General features: G+C 46.6%; 1 protein-coding gene across 7 annotated transcripts in view; it reads right to left on the bottom strand.

Moving 5' to 3' along the window:
- The window catches only part of TLN2 (talin 2), a 490,123-nt gene that overhangs the window by 443,633 nt on the left and 33,728 nt on the right, over nucleotides 1-12,762 (bottom strand). Inside the window, exon 2 of one of the 7 annotated variants that reach the window (XM_049905877.1) lies at nucleotides 3,378-3,541. The exons of the other annotated variants lie outside the window; for them this stretch is intronic. The gene's annotated coding sequence lies outside the window, so the exon portion shown is untranslated. The remainder of the gene's footprint in view (nucleotides 1-3,377; nucleotides 3,542-12,762) is intronic. 7 annotated transcript variants of the gene reach the window in all.

Below are 12,762 nucleotides of genomic sequence, written 5' to 3'. Positions count from 1 at the left end.
ATCGGTTCCTGATCATATGTCACCTCTTGAAATGGCTGAACATTGACTAATTCTTTTTGGTATAATGACTCTGTGTATTCCTTCCATCTTCTTTTGATGCTTCCTGCATCATTCAATATTTTCCCCATAGAATCCTTCACTATTGCAACTCGGGGCTTGAATTTTTTCTTCAGTTCTTTCAGCTTGAGAAACGCCAAGCATGTTCTTCCCTTTTGGTTTTCCATCTCCACCTCTTTGCACGTGTCATTATGATATTTACTTTGTTGTCTCGAGAAGCCCTTTGAAATCTTCAGTTCTCTTACTTCATCAATTCTTCCTTTTGCTCTAGTTGCTCGATGTTCGAGAGAAAGTTTCAGAGTCTCCTCTGACATCCATCTTGGTCTTTTCTTTCTTTCCTGTCTTTTCAATGACCTTCAATGACCTCTTGCTTTCTTCATGGATGATGCGCTTGATGTCACTGTACAACTCGTCTGGTCTTCGGTCGCTAGTGTTCAATGCATCAAATCTATTCTTAAGATGGTCTCTAAATTCAGGTGGGATATACTCAAGGTCATATTTTGGCTCTCGTGGACTTGCTCTGATTTTCTTCAGTTTCAGCTTGAACTTGCATATGAGCAACCGATGGTCTGTTCCACAGTCAGCCCCTGGCCTTGTTTTGACTGATGATACCGCGTTTTTCCATCGTCTCTTTCCACAAATGTAGTCAATTTGATTTCTGTGTGTTCCATCTGGTGAGGTCCATGTGTATAGTCACCGTTTATGATGGTGAAAGAAGGTATTCGCAATGAACAAGTCGTTGGTCTTGCGAAATTCTATCATTCGATCTCCAGCATTGTTTCTATGACCAAGGCCACATATTCCAACTACTGATCCTTCTTTGTTTCCAACTTTTGCATTCCAGTCGCCAGTAATTATCAACGCATCTTGACTGCATGTTCGATCAATTTCAGACTGCACCCTCACCCTGAGAAGTACACATTTATATACCACTTTTGCCCTTTACTTGGGACCCACATCTCAATGTTCCTTTCGACATCACTATCTAAAAACAGAGACCAAGTGACAGAGGCTGTAGTCTATTTCAGAAATTACGTCAAACGCATCTAAAAGAGAAATCCCAAATGCCTGCCTGGCAAAGGCTTCTCCCTGGCTCTTAGCAAGACGCGACACAGATGCTTTTCTCTCCCCTGCCAGTTATGTTAGGGATTTTCTGGAGTCAGCAAGTTTCACAAGAAGCACAAAAATTCCGAGCCTGCATTCTAGGGTAGAAACTAAAGAAACTTAAACTAAAAAAAAAAAATCAAACCCCTCGCTGTGGAGTCAAACCCGACTCATAGCGACCCCACAGGATAGAGTAGAACTGCCTCATAGGGTTTCCAAGGAGCAGCTGGTAGATTCGAACTGCCCACCTTTTGGTTAGCAGCCATAGCTCTTAACCAGCCACCAGGGCTACCAAATACTAGTTGAAATACAAGTATTTAAATGACCTAAACAACTCCCGGTATACTGCCAGGAATACAATAAAAGCTCAATAAAACATCTCCTGAATTTTCTTGGCCTCTAAGAACCCAAACCTCAAAACATTCAGAAGTAAAATAAATTAAATATATACACAGTACACATTAACATACCTCTGTTTGTTCTCAAACTTTCACACGTTATCTCAATATGGTAGCCCTAGTGGCACAATGATTGTGCACTCGGCTGGTAAGCAAAATGTCAACAGTTTGAACCCACCAGCAGCACTGTGGAAGAAAAGACCTAGAGATCTGCTCTCATAAAGATTACAGCCTGGCGGTTCTGTTCTGTCCTGTAGGGTCACTATGGTTCAGAATTCAGTAGACGGCACACGACAACAACATACTCCGTCACATGGGGCCACTATGAGTTGGAATCAACTTGATGACACACAACAACAAAACATACATCTAGCCCAACACAAGTGTTGCTGAGCATAGAAAATACTAGTTGTTCAATCAATGTTAGCTAAATGAATGTCTTGGTGAAAAATGCCAGTTTCTCAGAAAATTGAGGAGCTGGAAGTAGAGATAAACACCTCATTCCCGTTTTCACGCAGATGGCTAGATTACAAAATCCACTGACAGATTCCAAGCCAATCCTAGCCCTCCGTAGCTCAGACATGACTTTAGACTTATAGAAACTCCTAACTCAGTGTCACTTTTTTATCTCACTGTCTCACGAAATCATAATCTCTTCAAAATGAGGAGTAATTCGAATCTATCAGCCGCTCCTTTGAAACCCTATGGGGCAGTTCCATTCTGACCTACAGGGTCGCTATGAGTCAGAATCAACTCGATGTCAACAGATTTGGTTTTTTGTTTCGTCTCACGTTAATTGTACTTCTTCTTCAGAGATTTCCTCTGATGAAAAATCCAATAAAGACAGTATTAGAAGAATAAAAATGTAATTGCACACACACACACACAGAGAGAGAGACACTGAAGGAATGCAGGCCAGCAACTACTACGCCAGGACAAGGCTGCCATGATTCTGAATCATACGCGAATTTGCCATCTGCACGTCTGCAGCTAAAATAGCAAGAGGTCCCTTCCCAAAGAGTGTACTTAAGTGTCCCACTAACCCACAGCAGGGGATGCGCCTGATCACGCCCAGGGCCAGGGGCCTGAATCTAGGTTACCCGCTGTGTGCGCCTATCCCCGTCATTTTGTTCACTTGAGATGAAATCCAGAAGTCATTAACACCAAGTGGGAGAGAGACATAGAAGTGGATAGGCACCATTTTCAAACCTTCCATTTTTAGAAATGTTTCACTGGCTTATAATGTATTTGTTTATTTAAGGGGCTGGCTGAAGCAATTTTCCCCCCTTTCCTCAGAACAATTATCCAAAAAGGGGAAGCTAAAGAAAGCTGCATAAATCCATATCTGCTGAGCTCTAAAGATTCCTTCAGCATCCAAACTTAAACCACTAAGCTCAAACAAACCACTTGTCCATGTTTGGTTTCAGAATTCCAGAGTCTGAGATACATGTGGACCTTCTGGACACAAGCCCTGAAAAACAAAAAAACAACCAGCGGGACAGTCACAGTTACAGCTCCCCAGCCCGGGAGGGGTCACGCTGGTGTTCTGGGGATACGAAAACATGCTTCAGTTGCCTAATTATGCAATTATCTAGCTTCATGTTTAATATGTCACCCGTGTACTGTCAAATTATATCCGCAAATACGCAGAGGAGAGAGTTAGGTTTAACTAGGTGTTTACCCCAGAGCTGCACCTCTGATCTCAGATTTAAAAACCTAGAGCTTTGGAATTAGATCATTTTTTAAATGCTCACTTTGATACATATGCCACCACCACCACTAGCAGCTGCCATCAAGTCAGTTTCAACCCACACCAACCTCACGTGTGTCACAGTAGAGCTGCTCTCTACAGCATCTTCAATGGCTGATTTTTTGGAAGCAGACTGCCAGGCTTTTCTTCCGTGGTGCCTCTAGGTGGACTTGAACCTCCAATCTTTGGGTTAGCGGCTGAGTGCATTAACCATTTGCACCACCAGGGACTCCTAATAAAAACCAAACCAAACCCAGTGCTGTTGAGTCGATTCCGGCTCATAGCGACCCTAATATATGTACCTATAAATCCAACTCATAGCAACCTTACAGGACAGAGGAGAACTGCTTCAGAGGGTTTTCAAGGCTCTGCAAGTAGTTCTCAAATGATTTTTATTTGTCTTTTGGGGTTGGCATGAGAATGATGACATCAGCAAAAATTAACATGCTTGAACACTGTATGCAGTACATATTGCTAACAATTAGATATACAGAAAAAGGACAGTTTTAAGTACAGTTTGCCATAACCCAGACGTGTACTAAATCAAGGACTACCTGATCTTTACAGAAGCAGACTGCCGCAGAGCAGCTGATGGGTTCAAACTGCCAACCTCTTGGTTAGCAGCTGAGTGCTTAAACCACTGCTCCACCAGGGCTCTTTAACATATACTCATACATATGTAAATAAACATACTTCTGTCTTCCACACACACTGTTGCAGGCCCCAGGAGGCTTGTGACCACGGCTCTGGGAGACTCTGGGTAGGCAGGGTCCCTCTGCTTAAACCAAGGGAGTCCTGCAGAGACTTCAGCTACCTGTTGAGCTATTTCACTTCAAGCCTCGCTCCGTCGTCCTGGGGCTCAACAGTCATTATTTCTCAATGAGAATCCAGAGTGGAGTATCCAGTCACTCGCATCTTCCCTTGCCGCTTGATAATCCAATTACCACCAGCATCCTGGAAGAGTTCCACTCCCCCATTTAAAAAAAAATTTTTTTTTTCTTTTTTTGCTTTTTCTGCTTTACAACCTTTCTCACCACCCTTCTGGAAGCCTCTGAGATTGTTCCAGACCAAACTGATCTCTCAGACTGAACAGAGAGCATCATTCAGTTATTGCCGCAATCGATTTACCTGAATTAGTCATACCCTTAAGGAGCTCTGGTGGCACAGTGTTTAAAAGCTACAGCAAGCTATGGCTGCTAATCAAAAAGATGGGCAGTTCAAATCCACCAGCTGCTCCTTGGAAACCCTGTGGGGCAGTTCTACTCTGTCCTACAGGGTCACTGAGTCAGAATCGCCTTGACAGCAAAGAGTTTGGTTTTAAGCAGCCCTGGTGAACAATGGTTACACCCTTGGCTGCTAGGGTGCTAACCGAAAGGTCAGTGGTTTGAACCCACCAGCCGCTCTGTGAAGAAAGACGTGGCAGTCTGATTCCTTAAACATTACAGCCTTGGAAACCTCACGAGGCAGCTCTATTCTGTGCTATAGGGTCGCTATGAGTCAGAAGCAACTTGACGGCACCCAACCACGGTAGCCACACCTATACTCTAACATTACTTTGAACTGTTTCCCGTGTCTAACAATCCCCCTGCCTGATATAAGCGTGGGGCCATGGTTCTCACTCTGCTCGTGATTCACACGGAGTTGAGTGGGAGGCACCAGTAGATGCTCAATAAATACTTGCTGGTTCAATCGGCTGAGCTTCCAGCCGTGGCGATGGGACTCCTCCAGTATGTCCCCATACTCCTGAGAAGTAAAGCCACCCATGCCCAAAAACCAGGGTGCAAATCATTACCTCAAACAAGTGCCATCTTCCAACACAAATTGCTACCCAAATCAATCCAGATTAAGTGTGATTCAGAAGACAAAAGCCAAGGAAAGAGAAAAAAAGCTGAATTTCTAACTGGGATCAACATTCCTCTAAGCAGGCAGACCTGGACAGGAAACGGCAGTTGTCGAGCTGCTTTTACTAGTCACGTTTTCTATGTTTTAAACTGAACCATGAATAAACTGACCCAATAAAACAGATAGACTAGTTCACAAACTCAAGTTCGCTTTCCACTTAAAGAGACAAAACAGTTTTTTAACTTCCCAGACAATGGTACATTCCCTGACATCAATTAAACTGTAATGGAACTTTCCTCCTTTGAAACGCCAATCGTAAATCATAGCTGATGCAAGAAGTCCGATAAAAGTATTCAGAATATGTAAAAACAGCTACAAAGATTTTATTTTTCCTTTTTAACCTTGTAAACTTCCATATATTCCCAAAAGCCTAAAAAAGAACTAGAGTAATTAGCTGTTTTGAATATCACTCAATGAGAATTACAGTTAAAAAATATATATATATGAAAACAGGAATGACTTTCCTCAAGTCGAGGCCAGGTTTCAGGAAATCTCTGCATTTATATCAATTATATAAAGATGCCAACCAGTGATCTTGGATAAATCACTTCCAGGCTAAAACGAGACAATGTTGTTGCTAGCTACCATCTTCTGACTCCTGGCGACCCCATGTGTGCAGAACAGAACTGCTCCGTTGGCTTTTCAAGGCTGTGACCTTTCGGGAGAAGATCATCAGGGCTGTCCTCAGAGGCACCTCTCGGTGAATCTGTACCACCAACCTTTGGCTAGTAGTCGAGTGCCTGACCTTCTGCACCACCCAGGGACTCCAAAAATACTTCTTAGAAAAATACCAAAAATACTGGCATTGCACTAACACCCAAATCAGACACACGGGCCTAAATCATCCTTGCCCAGAAAACTAACAGAAGCTCACACTCCAGCATTTCATCCTATCTGCTTCTGGATTATTTCTGATATTTACTTGGTATGCCTGATGTTTTACGAATTCACAATTAAAAATAATAACCAAATCTTGCTGTGCACCCCGACCTGGCAAGAGCCAGAACATCTTTCAGCTTCTACCCCCAAAATTACCCAGGCCTGCTGGATGGCCTCAAGAAAACTCCCAAGCTGCCTTCTTCTCCAGCGGCTCTGACAATCACCAGTGATTAAATGTACTGACCAGAGTGAATCTCTGCTGGACTAGGAGCCTGGCACACCAAAAAATAAGTGAATGAAGTCCTGGACAGGTCTAGACGGGTCCAAGAATAGAGTAGGAATGTCCTTAATGAGGCCCGAAACCACAATACAGAGTCGCTACACCCAATGACAACATACTTCTTATAAACTGTAACACTTTAGATTCTGAGGGCCTCTAAAGAGAAGGGTTCAAGGTGTTTCCACAAACCAAGCCTCCTGGCTTCCCGGTACATCAGGTCAGATATCCAGGGCAGGGTGGCCACACCCACATGGTCCTCCCGAGATTGAGATTGCTGCTTGACAACACTCTCCGCCTCCCTCCTGAGATGGCACCACGTCAGGATTACCATCCTCCCCCACCCCCGACCCACTCCCACCCTATGGTTGGTTAGGACTCACCGGGACCCTCAGGCCAGTGCAACGGGGTAGGTAGCCCAGTGCGGGTCTCAAAGGGAAGTTAGGCTGGCTGCATCAGCTTCCCCTGGGAAACTTTTCAAAACACAGCCCAAGATGCCAGCCCTAGAGGCTCAGATTCAGTCTGTATGGGTGGGTTTTAGAACTCTGCATTTTCAGAAACTCCCTCTAGTGATTCTTGATGATCAGCCAGTATCACGAACCAATGCGTGCTAAATCCTTGTTACTGATAACAGACAACATACAGCACCTCACCTACAGGATATAACCGCAGCACTCTCAGAATCCCCACACTTGCTGCTTAACACACATCCTCATCAGTCTACACTACCCTGCCCAGAGGCCCCTGCCCAGTCTCACCTCCCCTCCCAAGAGAAATAAGCACAAATAACTTCAAATGCACCCAGCTTGTTCTCTTCTCAAAAGTGGTGCCAGTTAGTAAATAAGAACTACTTTAGGTGAAGGGAAGGACAATACTCAATACACGGAAGGTCAGCTCAAATGGACGGGACCAAAAGCAAAGAAGTTTCAGGGATAAACTGAATGCTTCAAAGGTCAGCGGAGCAAGGGCGGAGGTTTGGGGACTATGGCTTAAGGGGACTTCTAAGTCAATTGGCAAAATAATTCTATTATGAAAACATTCTGCATCCCACTTTGAAATGTGGCGTCTGGGGTCTTAAATGCTAACAAGCGGCCATCTAATATGCATCAATTGGTCTCAACCCACCTGGATCAAAGGAGAAGGAAGAACACCAAAGTCACACGGTAACTAAGAGCCCAAGAGACAGAAAGGGCCACAGGAACCAGAGACTTACATCATCCTGAGACCAGAAGAACTAGATGGTGCCCAGCCACAACCAATGACTGCCCTGACAGGGAGCACAACAGAGAACCCCTGAGGGAGCAGGAGATCAGTGGGATGCAGATCCCAAATTCTCATAAAAAGACTAGACTTAATGGTCTGACTGAGACTAGAGGAATCCTGGCGGTCATGGTCCCCAAACCTTCTGTTGGCCCAGGACAGGAACCATTCCCAAAGACAACTCATCAGACATGGAAGGGACTGGACAATGGGTAGGAGAGAGATGCTGATGAAGAGTGAGCTACTTGTATCAGGTGGACACTTGAGACTGTGTTGGCAACTCCTGTCTGGAGGGGAGGTGGGAAGGTAGAGAGGGTTAGAAACTGGCAAAATTGTCACGAAAGGAGAGACTGGAAGGGCTGACTTATTAGGGGGAGAGTAAGTGGGAGTATGGAGTAAGGTGTATATATAAGCTTATATGTGACAGACTGACTTGATTTGTAAACGTTTACTTAAAGCTCAATAAAAATTATTTAAAAAAAAAAAAAATTGGTGCCCATGTTCAACAGTGGCAAGCATCCAGAGATTCTTCTACGAGTATGGAAAGCCAAGAGTAAGTGACCCACTATGGACATGCTGGGCAAGGGGTGAAACTGGATGTAAAACGGCCAGCTGGATGAGACAGCCTGCTGCCCGGGCAAGGCAGCCTGCTTCACATGCTCTCTCCCTCGAGCTAAGTTTACAATCCCGCCCCTACTGTTGTTCTTAAAATAAATTCTAGAGACACAAACATTATGCCTACGTTAAACACAGACCACAGAAACCAAGTAAAGAAGGAAATGTCTGTGCATCCAAAAAAACAAACAAAACCTTTCTGGTTATGAAACCTTCACTTTTCAACATCAACCATACCCCAGGAGCAGGTTAGCCGGCACTGGGGTCAAGCCCACCTCAGCCAGATGCGACTCCCCCTCCCTCTACCCGCTTCCCATCTCTCCACAGAATTCCTGACATTCACAGTAAAAATGCAAATCTATCCAGAATTATCAAACCTTATTTATCTTCTAACAAATAAGTGACTCTCCCATCCTTTCTTGGGAACAGACTTTGCAAGTTACAGGCCAAGACAGGGAGGTAAGTGGTCAATGTCCAAATGGGGAAGCTGTGGCCCTGATGTCTTCCCCCGCTTATGCACCTAGAGATGGGTGCTGTCTTCCTGGAAGCTCGTACTGCAGCAGGCCTGCCATTTTTATCAGTCATTCTACAAAGACTGACGCCATCTGTGCATCCGGTGCCAGGCCTGGCCCTGAAAACAACCCTCATGTAGCTTCCAGACAAGGAACTGGGCAGTTATAACAGGGCTTGAAGGGCAGTGGCAGGGGTCAGAGGCAGAACTGGGAGTCAGGGAGGCTTACCGAGGAAGAGGCCCCACAGCTAAGATCCCACTCACGTGCCCGGTGGCTGCTCAGGTGGGCATGGAGGGTGCCCTGGGCAGAGGAAGCTGCACAAGTGTGGGAGGGGCAGGGAGGGCAGGGTGCCCAGAGAACCAGACCCCAAGGGCATTGTCCAGTGACACAGGAGGGGCCGGAGGGATGAAGAAGGGGTGGTCTGACCAGATTTGCAGGTCAGAGAAACGCCCGCCCGGTGGCCTAGGGAATGACGTAGGCAGCCCGAGGAGGAGGCAGGCGTCTGTGGGGTCCACAGGGCTGTGGCGAGGAGCGTGGAGGGCATGTGTCTGACTCATGGAAGGACCTGAAAGCTTGGCGCAGAACTGCAATTTGGCCACATGTAAAAAGAGAAGAATGGAAGAGGGGGGAAAAAATGTAGGGCCTGGAAGGGAAGAAAGGAGGGAATATTTGCTTTTGTGAGCACAACAGAAAGTTGTTCTTTGAAAAGCTGGCATTGACTGCAAAAAATAACACACCAACTCAACTGCAGAAGTGCTGTGAATCCCATTCACGATGGAAAAGACAAAGAGAATACCCAGACAAACGGACACACGCCATTACGCCAAGACTTCCCACCAACTATATCTCTTCTGGAAATCCAAGACTGATATAACTGACAAGCCTCTGCTGACAAGACGTGCCCTGGAAACTTGGAAGTGAGGGGAGCAGGGTTTGCCCGCTGCTATGCCCCAGTGCCCAAAATGGAAAAGGGGTTCAGTCAAAATGGATTAAATCAGTAGTTCCCAGCCAGGGTGGTTCTGCTCCCTACCCCCAGGGGCACCTGGCAATGTCTGGAAACACTTTTGGGTGTCATAACTGGAGAAGGGGGTGTTACCTGTATCTAGTGGGTAGAGGCCAGAGACGCTGCTAAACATCCCACAATGCCCAGAACAGCCCCCTCACCCCTCCCCAACAAAGAACTATCCAGGCCAGAACGCCACTTGTGCAGAGGCGAAGAGACCTTAGGTTAAATGAATTAGAAAACACTGGTGTGAGCAGCAGGACAGGCACCTCCAGGCACCCCAGAATCTTGGCTTTGGCACCCCAAGGCTGGGCCTGCTACAGAAGAGGAAGGGGGCTAGAGGGTCAGGCTGACCACTCCCACCTCCGGCAGGCAAGGCTGAGCACGGCCAAGCCCTGTCCATCTCTCTCTAACTTTTCCCTCCACCACCTCCTCCTATGGTCTTCAAGTCCCACTTGATGGGCTCACCCCAAGCCACTCATGAAGTGGAGGGCTCCCATAATGCAAAGGTACTAGAAGCTTGGCCAAGAAGGAGGAAGGCAGCAGGATGCCACATGGACAGAGCTTTGTTTTTATGCCACTGACCGTAAGTCCAAGCAGGGTACCCCAAAGTTCCTGGAAGAGACATGTTATCCCAGCACTCCTCTTCAGACCCCTAATTCCTAACACCTGTGACAAAGGACAGCAGGATATGGCACAAAGACCTCAAAATCAACAGGCACAAAACCCGAGTGCCCTCTCCTGCCATCACTTACACTGCTCCACTGACGCACCCAAGCCAAAAACCTCAGTGTGCTCCTCAACATCCCCACCCAATCTCTCACAAAGGTCTGCGGACTCTGCCTCAGAAAAAGCTCTCTCAGTCAGCCCCTTCTCTCCCCTCTCTTCCCTTTAGTCACCACTTAAAAAAAAAAGTTCCATTGAGACAATATTGACCCATAGCAACCCCTGTGTCCCCTGTGTGTCACAGTAGAACTGTGTTCCACAGGGTTTCCAATGGCTGATTTTCCAAAGATCACCAGGCCTTTCCTCTGAGGTGCCGCTGGGTGGACTCAAACCTTCAACATTTCTGTTAGCAGTCCACTAGTGACCATTTGCATCACCGAGGAATTTCCTTGCCACCATCAGCCCCTTATCATTTCTCATCCAAATGATGGCACCCCCTTTGCAGCAAAGGACTCCTCAAACTTCCTGTGAATCTATGAAGGGAGGGGTCAGGAGGCATGTTAAAATTCAAATTTAGTAACACTGGGTGGGGAATGGAATCTGCCATTTTAACAAGAACAGAAAGGGCTTGTGACCTACATACTTTCAGGCCACACTTGGCCCAGCAGACTTTGGGATCTCAGTCCCCAGAAAGCAGGCACTGTGGTCAGCTCTGTGTTCCCAGCAGTCACCACAAGGCATGGCCTTACAGAAACACGGCTGCTGAGAGAATGACAAAATGCTGTGAATTGGTAGATCAAACGGAAACCACGGTGGAAAGAAAAGGCTGGATGGACAACTTGCTCCCAGCCACTCTACACCCCCCAGTGACTCCAGTGTTCCAACCAGGAGCGAGTTCAGGCAAATTTCCACACGTGAGCCACAGTCCTTACAGCAGGTTCCAAAGGCTGCTGTAACAAATTACCACAAACTGGGTTGGAGCCCTGGTGGCACAGAGATTAAGAGCGTGGCTGCTAACCAAAAGGTCAGCAGCTCGAATCCACCAGCCACTCCTTGGAAACCCTACGGGGCAGTTCTACTCTGTCCTGTGGGGTCACTATGAGTCAGAATCAACTCGACGGCAACAAGTTTGGGTTTTTTTCCCCCATTTGGGTGATTTAAACAACATAAATTTATTCTCACACTACTGTGGGGGCCAGAAGTCTGCAATCAAGGTGTTGGCAAAGTTGGTCCCCTCTGGAGGCTCTGAGGGGAAGTCTGTTCTATACCTGTCTCCTGGCTTCCAGCCATTTGCCATGATCCTCGCCGTATCTTGGCTTGTAGATGCATCACTCCAATCCCGGTCTCTCTCGTCACACCGCCATCTTCTCTGTCTGTCTCTGTCTCTGGGTCTCCTCTGCTCATCTTACAAGGACTCCAGACATACTGTATCAGGGTCCACTGTCCTCCAGTATGACCTCATGTTAACTACTTACATCTCCAAAGACAACACGCCCAAGGAAAGTCAACTCACAGGTACCAGGGGTTAGGACTTACATATATATTTTGGAGGGGAAAACAAGTCACCTGTAACAGTCCCCATGACCATAAAAAGAATTCACCAGCCAGTCCAGACCGGACGTGTGCTGGTCTGAAGGCTCTTCACACTCCCTCTCCTCCTCCTCCCACCACCCCCCGCAAGGCATCAGAGCCCACAGCAGGGGTACTCCTCCTCTCAGGCCACAGCCTCTTCCCAGCCCCCTGCCCACACCACCCCCCAGTCAGCCAAGAACAAAGGTACATACCCAGCTCCAGACCAGACTGGAGGTCCTCTGTATCTCCCGAGGTATCTGGTACAGGGTCTAATAAATGTTCGCTGAAATGTCAAAGGGCATCCCTGGGTAGTGCAAATGGTTAACGCACTCTGCTGTGAACCAAGAAGTTGGAAATTCGAGTCCATCCAGAGGCACCTTGGAAAAAGGCCTGGGAATTGAAAACCCTGTGGAGCACAGTTCTACTCTGACACATATGGGGCTGCCATTAAGTCAGGGTCCCCGGGAGTCAGAGTAGACTCAACAGCAACCAGTTAGTGGTTAAGATGCGTTACTGTGCTGGTACAACAGAAGACACATAGACCAATGAGACAGACTTGAGACCCCGGAAGTAAGTCCATCCACCTAAGGACAACCAATCTTCGGCAAAGAGTGGAAGTTCATTAAACAGGGAACAGAAAGTCTCTTTAACAAAGGATGCTGGCAAAACTGGATATCCATTTGCAGAAAAATGAAGCAAGAATTCATGCCTCACACCTTACACAAAAACTAACTCAAAATGGATCAAAGACCTAGATGTAAAACAAA

The sequence above is a fragment of the Elephas maximus genome, chromosome 13 (assembly GCF_024166365.1).
Source record: "Elephas maximus indicus isolate mEleMax1 chromosome 13, mEleMax1 primary haplotype, whole genome shotgun sequence".
NCBI classification, from domain to species: domain Eukaryota; kingdom Metazoa; phylum Chordata; class Mammalia; order Proboscidea; family Elephantidae; genus Elephas; species Elephas maximus.
Note: the sequence above shows the minus strand (reverse complement) of the source record. Positions and strands in the feature narration are given on the sequence as shown.